The sequence below is a fragment of the Amblyomma americanum genome, chromosome 5 (genome assembly GCF_052857255.1).
Source record: "Amblyomma americanum isolate KBUSLIRL-KWMA chromosome 5, ASM5285725v1, whole genome shotgun sequence".
NCBI classification, from domain to species: Eukaryota; Metazoa; Arthropoda; class Arachnida; order Ixodida; family Ixodidae; genus Amblyomma; species Amblyomma americanum.
Genome location: NC_135501.1, coordinates 143703736 through 143723050, shown reverse-complemented (window position 1 = coordinate 143723050; position 19315 = coordinate 143703736). Strand labels below are relative to the sequence as shown.

General features: G+C 47.7%; 1 long non-coding RNA gene across 1 annotated transcript in view; it reads right to left on the bottom strand.

Moving 5' to 3' along the window:
* Window positions 1-16327, bottom strand: part of LOC144135116 (uncharacterized) — a 50095-nt gene extending 33768 nt beyond the window's left edge. Inside the window, exon 1 of the long non-coding RNA XR_013315379.1 lies at window positions 16282-16327. This is a non-coding gene — a long non-coding RNA (uncharacterized LOC144135116). The remainder of the gene's footprint in view (window positions 1-16281) is intronic.
* Window positions 16328-19315: the final 2988 nt, after the last annotated feature.

The window sequence follows — 19315 nt, the reverse complement described above, 5'->3', positions numbered from 1 at the left end:
AGCATGCGTATCAATTGCTTGTCTTCTTCTCCTTCCAAAAAAGGACTGGCTATGCGGAACGAGGTTTGCTCACTACTATTACCCTTTAAAGCAAAGGTAGAAGACGAGAGGTGTTGGCATGTTTTGCTACACACGGAAGGTTCTTTTCTTTACCTGTAATATTGCGAAGCAGGCGGCTCCTTTTGAAACACCGGCATTTTGGACCTCTGCATAATGATGCGTGGCTGTGATGACTGGCATAGGTAACCTCCAAGGTAACACTAGGGCATGGCAGCTTCTTGCGGCACATCCGAATCTTAAATGCCCAAGCGAAGCATTCCACGAGAGGTCAATCATTGTCCATCACTTTGTACACATTGTTTTATTGCTTTCATTTCTAATAAAATAGTTACCGTAGGACAATTTTTGGCTCGGTTTTGGTACTTCGTGCCCCTGCAGAATTATTTCTGTTTTTAAATGCTGCTTCAAATCTAGCCTTCAGGGGATCCAACCAGAATTCATATTGCCGCCAACACTGCAGAGGGCAACTAAGATTTTCGAGGTAGAAGTGAGCGACTCGTGCACTCTCCTCGGCCGTTCTTGCTGACCGCTGCGGTGCCTTATTCTCCGGGCTTCGTCTTTGGCTCCCCCGCAAGGCTATTTACCTATGTAAATAGGCTACGTGACATCTGGTGGAAGGCGCTGGGAATGCCTTTCACGTACCGGACGTCCCTGGAAGTCATGCCCAGGACGCACCCCAACTGTAGGGACACGAGTTCATCAGGCCAGTCACCGACTAAATAGCCTGCCTCCAGAATTCGGACCTCTCCATGACCGCAAGGTAACAAGAAGCGTCGGCGGCGTTGACACAGTGAATCCGCCAGCATTAACAGCGCCAGTTCTGCTTCACCGTCCGCGGGACCCACCTCGTTTCTATGGCTTTCCACATGAAGATACCTAGGACTAGCTTAAGGAGTTCGATCGAGTGGTCGTTTTCAATGCGTGGGAAGCTGACACCAAGCTGCGCCATGTCTACTTCGTGCTTGCAAACTACGAGGATATGGTTTGAAAGTCGTGAACCAGGCCTCCGCACATAGGACACATTCAAGGCGGAACTACTGCGCTTTTTTCACGAGTGCATTTCTCAAGAAGAAGGCCGAACTGCTTCTACAGTACCGCATCCAGGATTCAAACGAGAGCTGGACGGTGTGTGTTGAAGACATGAAACGGCTTTTCCGTCGCGCTGACACGAGCATGTTGGATTATAATAAAGAGTTTTTCTTGATGGGGGACGTCCAGGAACAGCTCTTCGCTTGCCTAGTGCGAAGTCTCCGGCACCCGTTGCTGACTTCTTCAGTAAAGCGGCCACATTAGAAAAGTCCTTTGACTTGCGAGCCCCGCAGTACCAGCGCACAACTATATCAACGACCGGTGCTAGTGCTGAGGGATCTCCGGCCCCTTCCGCAGAATCGCTGCGTGAGGGGAGCCGGGACATAGTGAGGAAAGAGAGAGCGATGTACCTGCCGACCGCTCCGCAGCCACTGGTCGCCAAGTTTTCTGATGTCGTACATTAAAAAGTGCAGCAGCCACTGGGCGTCTCGCCACTCGTCCCAGCCACTCCGCCGCCGCACACCCTAAGTTATGCCACCGTCGCAAGCCGCTACGTGCGATCGCGAACCCCAAGCTACGAGCCACCCCCACCAGCCGTTCATATTTCACCTTCTACGCCGAACGCCGAGCAGCGCCCGGATCCTCGACGGACTGACGTCTCTCGAACGTTGTGCTGCCATTGCGGCGAGGTTGGGCACATCTGTAGCCGCTGTCCGTACAAAGAACTAGGTCTTTGAGGACAACCTTTCGATGAGCGACGTCCGCTGCCTAGTCAGAGGCCGCGGGCGACGGCGGATTACATTACGCAGGCCAATCCCAGCCCCAGCCGTTTCTCCCGATACTCCTCACCTGACCGATACAGCTCTCCTGGGCAGCGGAACCACTTCCGAAAACTCCGCGGAAGAAACTAGACGCAGCAGCCTGTGGACATGCGGCTGCTCTAAAACAAAAACTAAAAGACCCTCCAGCGGTGCAAGACACTCCTCCGCTAATGCTGCGCAACACGAAGCTCCAGACGACTTAGCAACCGGTCGACAGGACCCACGACGACTCGACGATCCCCGCCGTCACACCGACGTCAATCGCCGACGCAGCAGCTCTTCGGCGCACCAAAGCCGAGATCGAACCCCTCGATATTGTAGAAACACGACATAGCCCACTGCAGACCTACAGATCTCAGTCGACGGAACTCACGTTACTGCCTTGTACATACTGGCGCCGACTATTCCGTGCTTAGGAGGCAGTTTGTGGCGGCGCTCAAAAAGGTTTCTGCTAGTTGGGACAGCCGACAGACATATACTGCCAGAGGCCATTTAGGCCATTTGATTCAGCCCACAGTAATGTGCGCGTCGCGAGTCAAGGTGCAAGCGGAAACCTCAATGGAAACGTTCGTCGTGCTACCCCAGTGCTCCCGTGATGTCATCCTCGGTATGAACTTCCTAACGGAGCACGGCGGAATCATCGACCTGCAGGCGAAGTCTCTCATGTTTTCGACTTAGAATGCCCTCCGTGCCAACAGCACGCGACCAGCTGCACTACACATTCTTCACGCGCACGCGAGCGTTCCGCCACGTTCAAGTGTAATGTTGACCGTTGGTACAATGACAGTCCGAGCAACAAAAGGTGGCGGCGAGAGCAAAAAGCTTTTGCTTCTGGAAAGTGGCATTGTTGTTGCCCGGGCAGTTGTTCTCCTCGCGGATGGAAGTTTGATGTCTTTTTACCGACTTCAGCAGTGAGCACCAACACCTGAATAAGGAGACGACTGTGGAATATCTTGAAGCCGTCAGCGATGCTATGTATGCGCAATATTTAATCAGCACACCGCCAACGGAATTCGACGCCTCTACTGACCTGAACTACGAATGAATCCGGACCTGCCTCACCACCGTCAAGAAAAACTCGGGATCCTGCTCAACTGCTACCGTAGCTCCTTAGCGTCGTCGGCACACCTCGGGTGCAAACTTCTTGAAAAGAAGCGCATTATTGCTGACGAGAATGTCCGACCCCTTCGTCAAAAATCCTATCGCGTTTTCCCTAAGGAACGCAGACTAATCAGGACTCATGTTCAATTCTTGGTACCGACGTTCGCCGCCCATCTCAGAGCCCGTGGGCAGCCACTGTGGTCCTTGTAAAGAATATAGATGGCACATTGCGGTTTTGCGTAGATTGCCGTCGACTGAACAGCGTCACAAAAAAGTATGTTTATACTCTGCCATGGATCGACGACGCATTGAATCGCCTCTGCGACGTCAAATATTTCTGTTCCATGGGCTTGAAGTCGGGGTACTGGCAAATCGAGGTAGACGAGAGGGACCGCGAGTAGGTGTCTTTCATCACACCAGACGGATTATACGAGTTCCAGGTCATGCTTTTCGGTCAATGCTCCACACCAGCTACTTTTCAAATGCTCATGGAAACCGTTCTTGCCTATCTGAAATGGCCCGCCTGTCTTTTATACCTGGATGAGCTGATTGTCTTCGTCCCAAATTTCAAGGAGCACCTTCGCCGCCTCGACGCGGTCCTGCTATAAAATCCTCTTGCCTTGCACTTAAACCCGAAAAATATCATTTTGCTTTCGAAGAGCCGACGTGTTTAGGCCGCGTAGTCAACTGGGACGGCATCCTTCCAGATGCAGAAAATCTCTTGGCATTTCGAATGTCCTGGTGGCGCGCGTGACATGAAAGAAGTTCGCCGCTTACACGGAATATGTGCATGTGGTTACCGCCGGTTCACCAAAAACATATCGAAAATTGCAGCACCCCTTACCCGCTTGACCAAGGCTGGTATGCGGTTCACCTGGAGTATCCCACAGGCGCAGGCTTTTCAGGAACTCCAACGTCGCCTTCTGATACCACCCTTTCTGGCACATTTTGACGAAAACGCCGACACAGAGGTACACACCGATGCGAGTAATGTTGATTCGGACGCTATTTTGGTTCAGGTGCAGAAGGGACAACAACGTGTGATCGCCTACACAAGCCGGGCTTTGTCCAAGACAGAGGCGAGCTACTCTGCCAGATTAAAAGAATGCCTCGCCATTGTATGGACAATTTCGAAGTTTCGTCGGTACCTCTACGGGAGACCTTTCAAAGTAGTGACCGACCATCACGTGCTTTGTTCGATAGCCAGCCTCCGGGACTCCTCAGCGCTTCTCGCAAGATGGAACCTACGCCTTCAAAAATATATTACTGTGACGTACAAGTCCGGCTGTAAAGGTTTAGACGCCGACTGCCTTTCCCGCGCTCCCGTGCATCCAGCTCCGGAAGCCGCTATTGACGAAGACGCCTTTTTGAAAGCCCTCAGTCCCATCGTCTTTGCTGACCAGCAGCGCACTGACCCGGATATCGGAGCTGTACTTGACATCCTTGAAGGTTTACGTGCCTCTACCCCTAAAGCCTTCAGACGCACTTTGTCTTCTGTCTGCCTCCCAGACGGCGTTCTCGTCCAGAGAAATTTTGCCCCGAACAGTCGCCAGTACTTACTTGTTCTGCCAGCAAGCCTATGCGACGAAATTTTTCAAGCCTGTCACGATGAACCCTCTTCTGGCCACCTCAAAGCCACCCGAATCCTAGCCAGAATTCAGAAACGGTAGCACTGGCCTAGTCTATTCGCCACCATGGCGCATTATGTACGAACTTGCTGGGACTGCCAGCGACACAAGGTTCCGCCTGTCAAGTCTGGTGGTATTCTCAATCCAATTCCACCACCGTCCAATGCATTGCAACAAATTGGTATGGACTTGCTTGCACCGTTCCCTACGTCTAGCTCTGGAACGAGGACAACCATAGTATCTACAGACAATATGCTCTTAGATGTCTCCCTGTCTTAGCGTCTTTTAAAAATCCTTCCGTCTGTACCACTGGCTGCTTGAGATCGTTAACTAACATCTCATACTACGTTTCACAACGGTAGGCATGAATCAACCGCGTATAATGTAAGGTCTGAGTGGTGTGCGCCGAATTAAGTGAACTGAAATCCGCCAAAACCTTGTTTCTATCGAAGGACGGCGCTGGTGGTATTTGTCATCAGCACAGGCCCAGACGACTCCGGCCTTGCATTATGCTTGAGCGATGAAGGTAAGCGCCCTCGTCGAGCTTAGCAGGAGTCACCAGTTTCATATCACATCAAAAATTACACCTTTTTCGAAAATGTTTTTGCGGCATTGGGGATTACTTTGTTTGAGCTGAGTTTCCCAATCTTCATATTGCAACCTGCCAACTTTGCTATTTTTTGGTCCGGAACACACTAAAGGATATTTCGGAAAACATTCAGCTTGATAGCACTAACTAGAACAGCATACGCCGCCTATATGGGTCAGTGGTTATGGCGCCCTGCTCACCAGAAAAATGCGGGCTCGATACCGGCCGCAGCGTTCGAATTTCGAAGGAGCAGAAATTCTAAAGTCCCGTGTACTGTGTGATGTCGGTGCACGTTAAGGAACCCAGTTTGTCGAAATTCCCGTAGCCCGTCACACAGTGTCCCTCATAAGCTCTGTCGCTTTGGAACGTTAAACCGCTATAAAACCAAACAAGAACAGCATGCAGAATTTGTCCTTTTTACTACTGCTTTTTTTATTCTCTTCTAGCACCATTTGAATGATAGAAAATAAATATTCGATCCCGGAAGTACTGAGCTTCAAAATCCTGGGGTTTTCAACCAAAATCTTTAAAAAATTGTGAAACCTAGGTTATGCCTTTGAAAATATTTGTCGTGGTTTTTATCTAGAACGTTAAATGATTTCTTTCTCACGTCTTCGCTTAGAGAGAAAAAAGTGAAAAAAATATAGGCGGCAAGCATTTAAGGCGAACGTTTTAGACAAACTTGCTTGTCGTATTCGTGGAAAGGAAGCGTCCGCAAATATGCGAGTACGCCGTGCACATAGCTTGCGCCTCACACCTCTCGTCAACTTGCTTAAACGGTAGAGGTGCGGGTCGCAACAAATCTCCTCCAATCACCATGAAACGGAATAAGGGCTTGAAACGCGGCCAATGGCTTGAAACGCATGTGACCAAGCGTACCTACAGCAGCGCCTGCAATTATAAAAAAGCCGCCATATGGTGCGAAGACAGTTTAGAAAGGGTGAACGCGCATGTAGAATCCCGCTGGAAACCATGCCGCAAAAGTATGTGAGTGATAGCTGTAACGTGAAAGCTACTACAACGAAGAATGCGAAAACATATTGGAGCACATCATGGAGAAAAAAACTGGTGTATAGGGGAAGCATTCTTTCTTCATGTGCTGAGAAACACTTTGTATGTACCGCGATGTATCCAGGATTTAAAGCTACATTTCTAAAGAGCAAAAGAGAGATGTTTTTTCCAGAACTACGGGAAATATTTTTCATGACGCCCGCAGTTACTATCAGCGCGCCCTGGGGGGAGATTTTACATGCGAGGGTGAAGCTAATGAGAAAAATAAGAATTGCCAAGTGCGCTTTGACCACACTGACTGCAAATGTTAAGGTTGAGTGTAAACACACCCAACCGTTGAGTTCAACTTCCAGCCATTACCAGCAACGTCATTAGAAATCTTCAGCTAGGTCTGCATTTAGAAATTTCATTTCAACGTGGGCTTAAAGCCACCCGCTGGAAACCAGGCGCGTTGTCGCTACTTTGGTGTAGCTGATGCAAGGATCAAGGCAAGTACTCGACAGGCACTTTTTTTTTGTTCAGGAATGTCTCAAAATTTTCTTTTCTTGATACTTTCAAGGTTAGGTAATCGGGGATGAAAGCGTTCACATTCGTCTTGAACTTGAGTCAGCGAACACGCTGTACTCACAGGGTTAGCACCGTTTCTTAAACTTTGATTGCGTGCTGCCGAGCGTATGCCTCTTGCTTTACAGTGTTGAGCGAAAAACTTCAACAGAAGTTAGCGAGCAATGACAACGATGAAAATGATGATAACTAAAATGATAACTTCATAATGCTAGCTTTTACAGACGCAGAAAGCGTTCCACGAAGACCTCAGCTTTTTCTTTTTTTTTTCGCTGGGCCGGTCGTCATCAACTATACCTAATACGGTTTATTCACCACTGACAAAGAACTGGCGTGCCCTGTAACTTGTCGAGAAAAAGCTAACGCCCTGGCTTTAGCAGGTAGTTCGTGTCTTTATCTATCATCCTCGAGGATGTCAAGAGCCATAGGGTGCGGTTCACTCGTTTCATTAAGCGGTATGCATCTGCTAATGGCGCCAGCATGATGGGCGACCTGGCGCACGCACGCAGCAGGTAATTGTGTTACCTTCATGCTGGGCAAAGACCACATCTGACCAATGGGAGTAATATTCTCCCAGACTTCAGAGGAAAGTTGTAACCCTTTTTCCTTCCGCGGAAAAAATTTAATATTTGTGTAGGCTTAACTGTTTTTTCCCTGTAAAATCTATTTTATATAACTAATTAAATTTGCGTTGTCACACTCATGCTGGCTCTAATTTATGGCCTGTACTATGTCTCTTTGGTAAGCCTGGTTTTAACGAGAGAGCGTTAGTACCCCCATGACGCAAAAAAAAATAAAGTCTTGTGTCGTAGCTGGCGACCGCCTGAAGCCTCGCAGCCGGAGCGCCCGGAGCAACTGGCCGCTTCTGCAATTTAGGCAAGCCACAAAGGTAACGTGACCTTCTGCTGCATCACAACCCGCCTGGTTTGAGAGCGAGGTGGCCCCGGCGGCGGGTGGCAGGTAAATTATTGATTAGTCATGAGAGGATGACAGCGAAGAGCAACCTGGGCCTCCGAAGCCCCACCGGTGGCAGCGCCTGCTATCGCAGGGCAGCGGCGCATCGCTTAACCGCTGCGCCACTACGCTATGAATGGTACAAGACTTCCAGCGATCTATGAATTCAAAATCGAGAATTACGAATTCCGTGTAAATGGGCAATAACTCTTTAATGCTGTCGCGTCATGCGCCTAAGGCGGAGCTTGTTTTTCCCGTGAAGTTTTTTTTCTTTTTCGATTCCACTTAATGTGCAGTGCGGAAGGAATTTGCTCTGTCTATTTGTATGAAAAAAGCTTTACCATTCAAAGGATTGCTTTCTTTTCAAGTCGCATACTATCCCCAGCTTAGCAGGACTATAAAGCCATCGAAATAAAAATGTTTGATGAGTCCGCTCTACAAAACTTCCTATCTGCATGTTTGGCCACCTCGACCCGATTTTAAAATCTTTGAAGATTTTACTGGCACGCCACATTCCCCCTTTCACGAACACTAATGCACAGTACTGATTGTAAGTGTAAAACAAAATATATCACGTCATGATTTAAGAGTATGACCACACTCTACTTTGCCATGCTGTAGTCTAAACAATAACCTTTTGCACCTTTTTTCGGCTTGTACCGAGCGAAGGGGTGCTCAGCTTCTGGGCACCAGATTTTTTTACCTCTTTTCTTGATGACCTCGAAAATAATGATTTCTTTGTGGTTTGATTGTTTTATCGATTTTGCGTAGACCGTGATTACGTCGCCAACCTGTCACACTTCAAGATTCAGGAGAGGACACTCAAACTGCGTGAACATCTCTGCCAATAACAAGTCTATTATTCCTTAAGCTCATTCCGTGTTGTCCGTTTTTGGAGGCACTGTAGATCCTCGCGGTCGCTGGCAATCTATGCTTTCTGGCGAAATACAAGCGCCGAAATGTTTTTTTAATTGAAGAAGGCTCCGGTCAGCATTGAAGAATTCATCCCTCGTGTTCCTATTCTGTGTTTGTGTTCCTATCCCTTTTGTGTTCCTATTCGCCGACGTTTGTCGGCGACGAAGAAGACGAAGTTGTTCTGTATCGGAACGCTGCCTTCACGTCTGTGCAGTTTTTTGGTAATTTGTGCTATAATCAGGGAGGCGCCGCTCCCTTTTTGCCACGGCGATGGAAGTGGAGGCTGCTGTGTCTCTATTGGAATCCGGTGGGTCGGCAGCAGCCGCCCAGAGGAAGCGCCTGAACCGCCAGAGTGACTCGAGCAGCCAGGGCACTGTTGTGTACTCGGTGCCAAGTGAAGACTCCTCGTCCACGGTCGACGACGGTTTCATACCGGTTGTTGGCAAGAAGGCCAAGCGCAGACTGCGCAGACAAGCCGAATCGTTCTCATCGAGCACGTCAACGGTGTCCTCATCAAGAACGCCAACGATCATCACGGCGCGACGTTCCTGAGCGCATACAGCCTTGTTTGTGCCGTTGAACTCAACGGACAACTTGAACCTACTGAACAGGCAAGCCGTCTCTATTTATCTGGAGAGCCTTGTGCCTGGAGGCACAAAAGATGTCAGCATCAACCCGTTCAAAAACGTCCTTGCCATTGATGTGGTGGAGCGATGTTCACTATAGAATTTAACCGCAATCACAAAACTCGGCAACATCAGTGTACGCCCCCTTATTCTCCAGAACAGCGGCACTACGGCTGGCGTAATCTACAACGTTGATATCGCTATCTGTGATGCAGATTTACCTATGTTGATCAAGCCGGCAACCGACGGTATTTTCATCATTCAAGTTCAGCGGTTAGGCAGATCTCCATGCATCAAGCGGACCTTCAAGGGTGACTGCATACCATCGTACGTGAAGGTTGGGCACTTTCGTCATCCAGTTCGACCTTTTGTGCCTAAGCCACTGCAATGCAGGAAGTTCATGAGGATCGGCCATGTGAGCGGCGTCTGCATCAACTCCATCGTGTGCCCGCGATGCTCCGAGTCACACAGCGGTGATTTTTGCCGCGCGACTACCTTGAAGTGCGCCAACTGCCAAGGCCCTCATGACTCTTCCTTGAAAGACTGCCCCCGTCTAAAGACCGAGAGGGCGGTACTGAAGCAAATGGTGCGAGACCATTCTACGCACAAAGAAGCCGCAAAGGTGCGACGACGTCGTTCGCGCCGCCGAAGGTCGTCAAGGAAAGCAGTCACATTTGACAATAATGCCCCAAACCCAACTGCAGCTTGTCCGCCTCCACCAAAAACCGTACGAAATCAAGGGAGCCCGGCGCTTGGTGAGGCTGGACCTGCTGCCTCAGATGCAACTTGACCACCACTGCCAAAGCCTTCTACGCCTACTGCCTCAGAAATGTTAGCGCACTCAGGGCAGTGTGCAGCGTTTACGACTGATCCAGCCAACAGGCACGATCAAGGTCATGGCCCAGATATGCAAGTGATTGCAATGCTAACATCACTAATGAATGCCATGCGTGCTCTGCTTTTCAGCCTACGCACGCCAGCAGCAAATAGCGCACTTCAAGTGCTGGACGCGCTACATCCAGTTCTCTCGGCTCTACAGTAGACGGCATCGTGGCTCCTTCGGACCTGTCTTTTCAAAAGAAAGTCAAGCAAGCTTTCATTTTCCAATGGAATGCTCGTGGGCTCCAGTCCCGGATTTCCGATTTACGGCACTGCGTCTACGAGAATCACTTCCCCATTTTTGTGATTTGTGAACCGAAGACCCCGGCAATTTTGCGAATATCCGGTTAGGAGGCATTTTCATCATTCACGTGCAGCAGATCCAGCAAAGTCATCGTCTACATTCGACGTGAACTTACATATGAGCACCATTCAGTTCCTCCGAACAAAGACAATCAGTACGTTTGCTTGACAGTGATGAGCCGAAATCTGACGTTTACGCTACTGGCGGTGTACTTGGTGCCATCAAGTCGTTTCGACGCCAGAAGGTTGAGGGGTTTGATGGCAGCTACACCTGCTCCGTGGGCTATTATGGGTGATTTCAGTGCTCATTACACCATGTGGGAAGGCGTTAGGATGGACGTTAGGGGAAGACAGCTTGTGTTTTTCGCCTCTGACCATGACCTCCAGTGCCTGAACGACGGAAGCCCGACGAGGGGTGACTTATAACAGCTGCTTGGACTTGACTTTCGTTTCAAAGTGCCTTAACAACAGCGTCCGGTGTTTTTCGGATGTAGAAACCCATGGCAGCGACCATATCCCAACCTATCTGATTATTACCGGCCATTCCACATTTTCCCCAGCCACGTGTAGGCAGCGCATTGACTGGACAGTTTTTAAATTACTTATGGAGGCTGCTTGCGCAGAGTCCTTCTCTACCGGTCTTGAACAAAACATTAAGGAGGCCATAGAACACGCCACCTGCTCCTTTGACTCTGTCGCTAACTACACCGATTTTGACTTTGAATTGCAGCGACTGCGATCACAACGGCGCAGGGCAGAGCGCAGATACCGACGCACAAAGTCGCGCATAGACCTAAGAGATGCTAGGCGCATACAGAAGATTCAGCGCAGAATTCAGGCACTGCAAACTCAACGGTGGAGGACATTTTGCCAAACACTTGATCCACGGAAGCCTTTGTCACGCGTTTGGAGTGTCATTCGGGGTCTTCGCACGTACCCTCACCAGCGCTACCCGTTCAAATCCGTAGCGCTCCACCAAAGGCGCAGTGTGGTTGAGGTAGCCGAAGATTTCTGCGCAAGAATAACATGCCCTTCAAATCCAGGCGCAACGCTGCACTGCAACAATGTTCCACCCTCACGGGATTCTCGGATGGATGCACTATTCTCCATGGAAGAACTTGATGCTGCGCTGGCTTGTTGTAGAAGGTCATCATCACCAGGGCCCGATGGTGTGACGTACTCCGCACTTGCCAACCTTGGCCAAGAAGCTCAACGGGCTCTTTTGGACACTTATAACAAGTCATGGACTGCTGACATAGTTCCTCATGATTGGAAGACCAGTCGTCTGGTTCCACTTCTTAAGCCGGGGAAATCACCGCTCGACCTTTCATCATACCGTCCAATTGCACTCGCCAGCTGCGTCGGCAGTCATGAAAAGAATGCTGCTTACACGCGTGAAATGGTACTTGGAGCGATATCAGATTTATCCAACCTTCATGTCTGGGTTCCGACGGGGCCGCTCTTCTATCGACAACGTGGTTGATCTTGTAACGTCGGTGCAACACAGCAAAAGTTTAAAAGATTGACCATGGCATTGTTTTTGGATATCAAGGGCGCGTACGACAACGTAACGCATCAGGCCATTTTGGACGCAATGGAAGCTGCTGAGATCGGAGGCCGCATGTTCAGCTGGATACGCAGCTATTTATCAGAGAGGTCGTTTTTTGTTCTGACTGCGGACGGACCAACGTCCTTACACCGAAATTTGCGCGGAGTCCCCAAGAGTGGAGTGCTGAGCCCAGTTCTCTTCAACCTTGCTCTTATCGACCTGGTCGACGTATTGCCACAATCTGCTCAGATCTCGGTATAAGCAGACATCTGTATTTGAGCATCAGATGTGACCCGTCCTCAAGTTCGTGCAAGACTTCAAAAAGCGGCATAGATATTCACACCTTATCTTCGCTTGCAGGGCCTGAACATTTCGACCGAAAAGTGTTCACTTATGGCGTTCACACGCAAAATAATGTCACGTTACACCATTCGCATCAATGGCTAAGCCATTCTCTATGAGAGAAGCCACAGATTCCTTGGCGTTGTCATCGACAGGAACCTCTCGTGGAGTCCACATATCTACGACATGAGAAAGAGACTAATTTCGATTGTCCACGTCCTCTCCTTCTTCGGGGGGAAGTCCTGGGGCGCATCAGTGCGCTCGATGCTCCAACTGTACCGATCCTTATTTCTGGGCTACATGCGGTACAGTCTTCCGATACTCAGTTCCATTAGGAAAACAAATATCAAGACTCTTCAAAGTGTGCAAGCGCAAGCTCTCCGTATCTGTCTTGGATTGCATAAAAGTGCATCAACAGCAGCAACTGTTCTTGTTGCCCGGGAACATCCTGTTACTACTTACATTGCTGTTGACACCATGAGAACAGAAATTCGGCACCTCACATGGGTTCCCTGTCATCACCTCGCAACACTCCCAATAATTAGGCCGCGTACTGCATTCGCCAAAGTCATTGAAGCCCATCGCGCATATCTTCCATCGCAGTTCATCCCGGCGTCAAGACCGTGCTCACCCTTATGGAGTCTTCATGAACCTCGGGTTCACCTCTATATTCCTGGCATTACAAAGAAAGCTAGTGCATCACTGCCCACTCTCAAACAACTGACATTGAATCACCTGCATTCTTACCACAGTCACCGCATACATGTTTACACAGATGGATCAGTTCACTCGACCAGTTCTGCGGGGTCGGTGGTGATACCGGCCAGATCCATCTTCATGAAAGTGAAGGCGACCTATCCAACATCTTCAACTGGTGCGGAACTCGCAGCCTTACGGGCTGCGGTAGAGTTCATCAGTCAAGAACCTCCACATGACTGGACGGTTTTCACCGACTCTAAAGCAGCCCTTCAAGCCCTGCAAGCTGCGCTACGCCGCGGGTCGCAGGAGCAACTTGTTGCTGAGATCCGTCTACTGTACCATGGCACCGTTTCCAAAGGTCATGACATCATTTTTCAATGGCTGCCAGGACACTGTGGTATTAACGGTAATCACCAGGCTGATGCGGCTGCGCGTTCTGCTCACAACGATGGACTTCCAGTGAGAATCCCAATATCGAGACCTGACGCTGCGTGTGGGCTTCGCCCTTTGGCGCTGGAGCTCACACTTTCAGCGTGGAACACAGGAGAGTTTTGCAACCTCTGCCTAAAGGCACTGGACCCTGAACTGCGCCTTCGTCTTCCACGTAACTTAGAACGTCGGGACGCAACATTTTTATGCTATTTATGGATCGGTGTTGCATTTACCAATTACTATGCTTTCCGGATGGGGATGGCCGACAGCCCTGCCTGTGTGAGCTGTGGTTGTGAGGAGACCATCGCTCATATTCTTTGTGAGTGCCCTGCATTTCCGAGTGCAAATCATACACTGTGTTGTGCCCCGAACCGCCTCGATCCTCGCCCATTAACAGAGCAAAAGATTATCGGTGCGTGGCCACAGCAGTCGACTGCCCTCAAGGCATGCAAGGCACTCTTTCCCTACTTGAGAGCGACTGGATTGAGTGACAAATTGTGACAGCGTTGTGCGTGTGTGTGTGTTATGCCTTTTTTCTCTTCTTTCTTCCTACTTTTAGCCCCCTAATCCCTCTTTCCCAGTGCAGGGTAGCCAACCGGAACACCTTTCTGGTTAACATCCCTGCCCTTCCCTCCTCCTCTTTATCTAATCTAGGCCGAAAAATGGTGACATTGCCTTTTGCGGACAACTGGAATATCTTTGGCGTTATTTTTATTTTTTCCAAGAGACTTGCAATGCTCTCTACGGAGCCGCATTTCTGATATCGGGGATAAGACGCAGTATAGTTGCGGTGGTTAACCACCTTGCCATGGATGCCCAAACAGCAGCACTGCCGTGAGGCTACAGAGTTGCCGTGGTTTTCCTACACGCCCCCCTTCAGCACCACGGGGGCCACCGTGAACTCGTCAAGACCGAAGCAAAGCTTTCCTCTCCAGTCTGCTGCCGCCAGCGCCTCGTAATTCAAGAACAGCCTGCCGCTCACCTCCAATTACCCTCAACAAAATGACACGATACGACGCTTTTTCTAATATCATTTCATAAACACTCTCCAACTGCATTGATCTTGCCGTAAGCAAGTTTGGAGTCGATACTTGAGTGTTTAGGTTTCCTTCTAATACTACCGTACATTCAACATGCGACTACGCTCCTCCTGCCTCATACTCAGCCGAGTATCACCTTCGTCGTGACGATATACGTTTTTCCGCTACCCGTAACTTTCCTTGGGCGAACAGTTTGGCTTGGGAGTCGCCTATTGCCGGTACTCGCGCGCGTCAACATACACGCCCATCCACTTAACTCAACGTGCAGTGTGTTTGTGTGTTTCAAGAAAGTTCTGCAGACAAGCGCGCCCTCCCACGCCTTTTGTGACAAAATGTGCGGCCCCTTTTTCGACCTTGCACTCTCTTGACACAAACACGTCTGCTGAACTTCGTTGTTTCTGTCGCGTCTCGTGTTGCTCAGAGCCGTTCTAGAGGCACTGAAATTGTGTGCGTGGCCAGTTTGCAGTGCTTTCATCGGCAGATAGAATTGAAGCTGTTTCAATGGTTCTTAATCAACATGCTTTCTTGGATTATGCAAGAAATATTTTATATAGGAATTCCTTTTTTTTCACCTGCTTTCTGTTATGTTACGATTTTCTTTCAGTGTCGAGAAAGGCTTGAGTTGTATGCCATTTCCTAATTCTCTATTCTACTTATGCACTTTTCCTGCAGGACCTAACGTGCTTGTAATAACGCATAAAATTGCTTTTTCAGCATGCATCGCGAATTTCATTATAAACTCAATAGTGAGCAAAGAACATACGTTGGAAATTGCGTCGCGAGATGTGCATTTTACCGTCATCTGCAGTATGGGGCTTCTCATGTTCTTGAAGCAACTCAGCAATGTTATACTTGCAGTAATTAAGAAATTCTCAACCGGAATGCTGCGAAGTGAAGGCCCTTATAATTTCCTTTAAGCCGCGTGCAAGTAGACACCAGAGCTTGCGGATGCAATGCTAGAGACGTACTGCCTTTCTTGCGTTTCGAAGTGTATGGAATACCCTTCGGTGCAGTATATGCCTCAATAGGTTTTTTCGTGACAATCACCTTTACCGACAATATTGCTTTCCTAGGAATATGTATATCATAAGAGTATGTGCAATATATATTCTAAAGGCGCGTTTAGCATAGGCTAGATCAGCTGAATTATTTAGTAGCCTACAACAGTCTCGGTTCGCAGTGGTGAAAAACGCAGGAGGGCCATACGCTGATATGTTGATAGAAAGAAAAAAGCTTGAGATCAGATTTTAACACAGCACTGTAATGGCACACGGCCAAAAGGCGACACAAGAAAGTGCAGAGAAGACGAAACACAAGGCTGTTAATCTTTCAGTATACAGTACCAACTAACCCAACAGTTAACTGCGTTAAAGATGAAATGCTAGGTGAAAACCTTTCCGCGAACACATAGATTTCAGTGTACGCTGAAAAACCAAAACGTTTTCGTTAGTCATCAAAAGCAAACGCTAATTTTCACGGTGTTTACACTGGTGGCTACAGCGCGCTTTGCAGGAGTACCTTACAAAGAGTCGAAAATTTCGAACCACTTTCTTAAGAGTAAGCGCCTCTTTTTTCAGCTGGACTACATTCCTCTATTCCCTGAAAAACTTTTCTTTCAGGCCTCAATACAATTTTTATGGTCACCCAGTAGGTTAGGTAATGTTTCTATGAATTTAACTGATTCCATCAAAAAGTAGTCCTAAAACAACCTGTAGAAGGATGTGTGAGAAAAACATTACCGTGCCAGCAGTGTGTTCAACAGCGCAGCGGTGCGTGTACGTTTGTGGAGCGCCGCCACTTTATATACAGACTCAGTTAAAGTTCAATGAACCGCAAGCGCCTTAAGTTTACGTGAGCTGTGCGCCTTCCAAGTATGTATTTTTTTTTTCCTGAGCATGTTGGCCTAAGAAATAAAATGAGCTAAAAAATTATCACACAGATGGGATATGAATTTTAGGTGCTACAGAGACTGTGTATAATACAATTGAAGATCAAGAAAGATTGAACCCTAACATACGCACTTTAACCAGCGCACTCGTTTAATATCTGGTTTTCCCCAGAGGCAATTTCTTTAGGAGTCAAGAAATATATTTTCTGCATAGTTCAAGGATTGCTCTGCTGAAAGAGGATTTTAACGCATGCACCGCGCAGACCACGCGCCAAATTAAAGCAGCCATCGTATCTTTCGTAGCCGGTGTTGTAAAGGTGTAAATAAAATGACGTATGCAAGAGAGCACATTATTTTCAACTCACTTTGTGATGCAAAGCTTTGTGGTCGCCCCTTTTCGCCCCTTGATGTCAGAGTTTTCGCTTCCTCCTGGAGAGAACGTAATGTAACTGTACCTTACCTACTTAAGTCTCCTGGCCGACGCTTCTGGTCAACTATGGGAGCAGTTTCACGCATTTATAGTTTCAATCTCGTGACTTCTGGGTGCGTCATGATCCCCTGATAGAGGTTAGTAAAAGAAAGAGCGCACGCTATGCGATTATGTATTGTCTGTATTGTAGATAAGATGCCCACCTAAGAGAATGCAGCTTAAGTGGTCGTGGATTCCGTAGTGTCTAGGGTGACCTTTCTTTAGTGACAATATCGATGTGTGCTGGGCCTTCGTAAGGCATAATGACGAAGCACGGCAGGGTTGGTGACCCCTGCGATAAGTGTTAGTGGAATGAGACGAATATGGTAGCTGTTTACAGATGTATCAAGAAATTTTGCCTCAAAAGAGAGTTCTGATGAAGTGAGTTTAATATGCAAGAGGATATAACATAAAAACAAGGTACAATACACGAACGTGTCATTTGGTGTCAGTGTTGGCGGCAGATCCGCCGTCACTAAAGGATCCAGGCACAAAATTTCAGCAGTCTTCTTGATTCATATTCTCAACACAACGGCTTAGAAAGGCCCAGCAAAAATGTTTGCATGTCGTTATCGCGTAGTTCACCCTGAAAGAGAGAAATTATACGCCAAATGTATTTAACTCTGGAAAAATTTCTCGCTTCTATATAAGAGCTTTGGGTAGTTCGTGGCATGCGTTTCAATAAACTCAAAGAGAAAATTTGCTTGTGCAGCATGAATATTGCTTATGGCATGAGAAAGTCTCGTCTGCTGCTATTTAAGAGACTTCCAATTCTCTACTGCATACTTAATTGATCCGAATTTTAAAAAACAAACTTTGACTTAACGGGCTAGTCCCAAATTGAGCACAGGGACTAGCAAAAATTCGCCATTCAAACGGCAAACCTCTTTAAAAAACCTTTTTTCCGCTTTAAATTGCTATTTGCAGTCGGTCAAGCTGAACTTTTCCGGCTGTTCAAATTTTCACGGTTTGAACGGTTTGAATATGGCCTTGGTATGAACCTATTTTGGCATAAAATTGGGAAATAACATCTGCACGAGGTACCCTAAAGTGCGCAATTTTATTGGCGAAAAGGCTGAATACTCTTTATGCGTATAAGTGCAGTTACGGCACTCAATTTTATGGTACATAAAAATTACAGTCATAAAAATGGTTATGAGAAAGCATTTAAAAAAAGGAAACGTATCAACTGCGAATGTGCTGTACTCTGCTTTGCTTTCAAGACAAATTATTGGCTGTACTATAACAAGGTTTGCTCACTATGTTTTCCCGTTCACAGAAATGCATCAAAATGGAAAGTGTTGGTATGCGTTGCTCCATACATGAGGTCATTTTCTTTACCTCTAATGTTGTGAAGCATGAGGCTTCGCAATGTCGTTAAGCATAAGGCTAGCATTTCAGTCCCTTGTATATTAATGCCGCATAAATACAGTCGTCACAGCGACAGTCGCTTTGATGAGAGGCACAGACGACTCCAAAGGAGGGCAAGAGTATGGTAGCTTCATGCGGCACAACCGAATCTTACTTGCTCCAATTAATCATACCACGAAAGGTGAATTATGGCTCGTTTTTTTAAGTAGATCTTTTAATTGCCTTCGTCGTTAATAGGAGGGTAAACATGGAATATTTAACGGCCCCATTTTTGGTACACAATTTTCTGTTAGCGTTCCTGTGAACGAAATCGTGAAGACTTTTTCTACCCCTAGTTGTTTTACCCCGGTGCTCGGCACATATTTACGTCAACGACGACGACCAATATTACTACGTGCTCCTGCATGATTATTTCTCTTTTTGGCGCCTTGCTTCTCGTCCAGCCTCCCGAGGATCCCCAAAATTCGTATGCTGCTAGATGTCTATCTATATTAGCGTCTTTTTAAAAATCCTTCCATCTCTACCAGTGGCAGGTTGAGATTGGTAACTTATGTCTCGTATTAAGTTTGACAACGGTGCCTACCTTGATCATGTGCGTGTAATGGAATCTTTCAGTGGTGTGCGCGGAGTTGACAGGACCGAAAGCAGCCAATGCCTTGTTTTAGCCCAAACACGGCGCTGGTGTCATTTGTCGTCTGCACAGACACAGACGATTGCGTGTTTGCATCATGCTTGTCTGATGAAGGTAAGTACCGCAGGAAATCATAGCATCAAAGAAGAGTTAAGTACTACATCATCAATTATGCTTTTTTCGACAGTGCTACATTTATTAGTGATTACATTTTTTAAACAGGGTTTAGAAAATGTCATATTGCAACCAGCAAGCTATGCTGTGCCTTGTAGTGAACACAATTAATAATATATCGCAAAACATTAAGCATAAGGGTATCACCTAGAATAGCATGTAAATTTCGACCTCTGGAAAACTACTGCTGTCTTCTTCGCTTCTGGCGGCATTTCAATGATAGGAGAGCAGAATATTTCA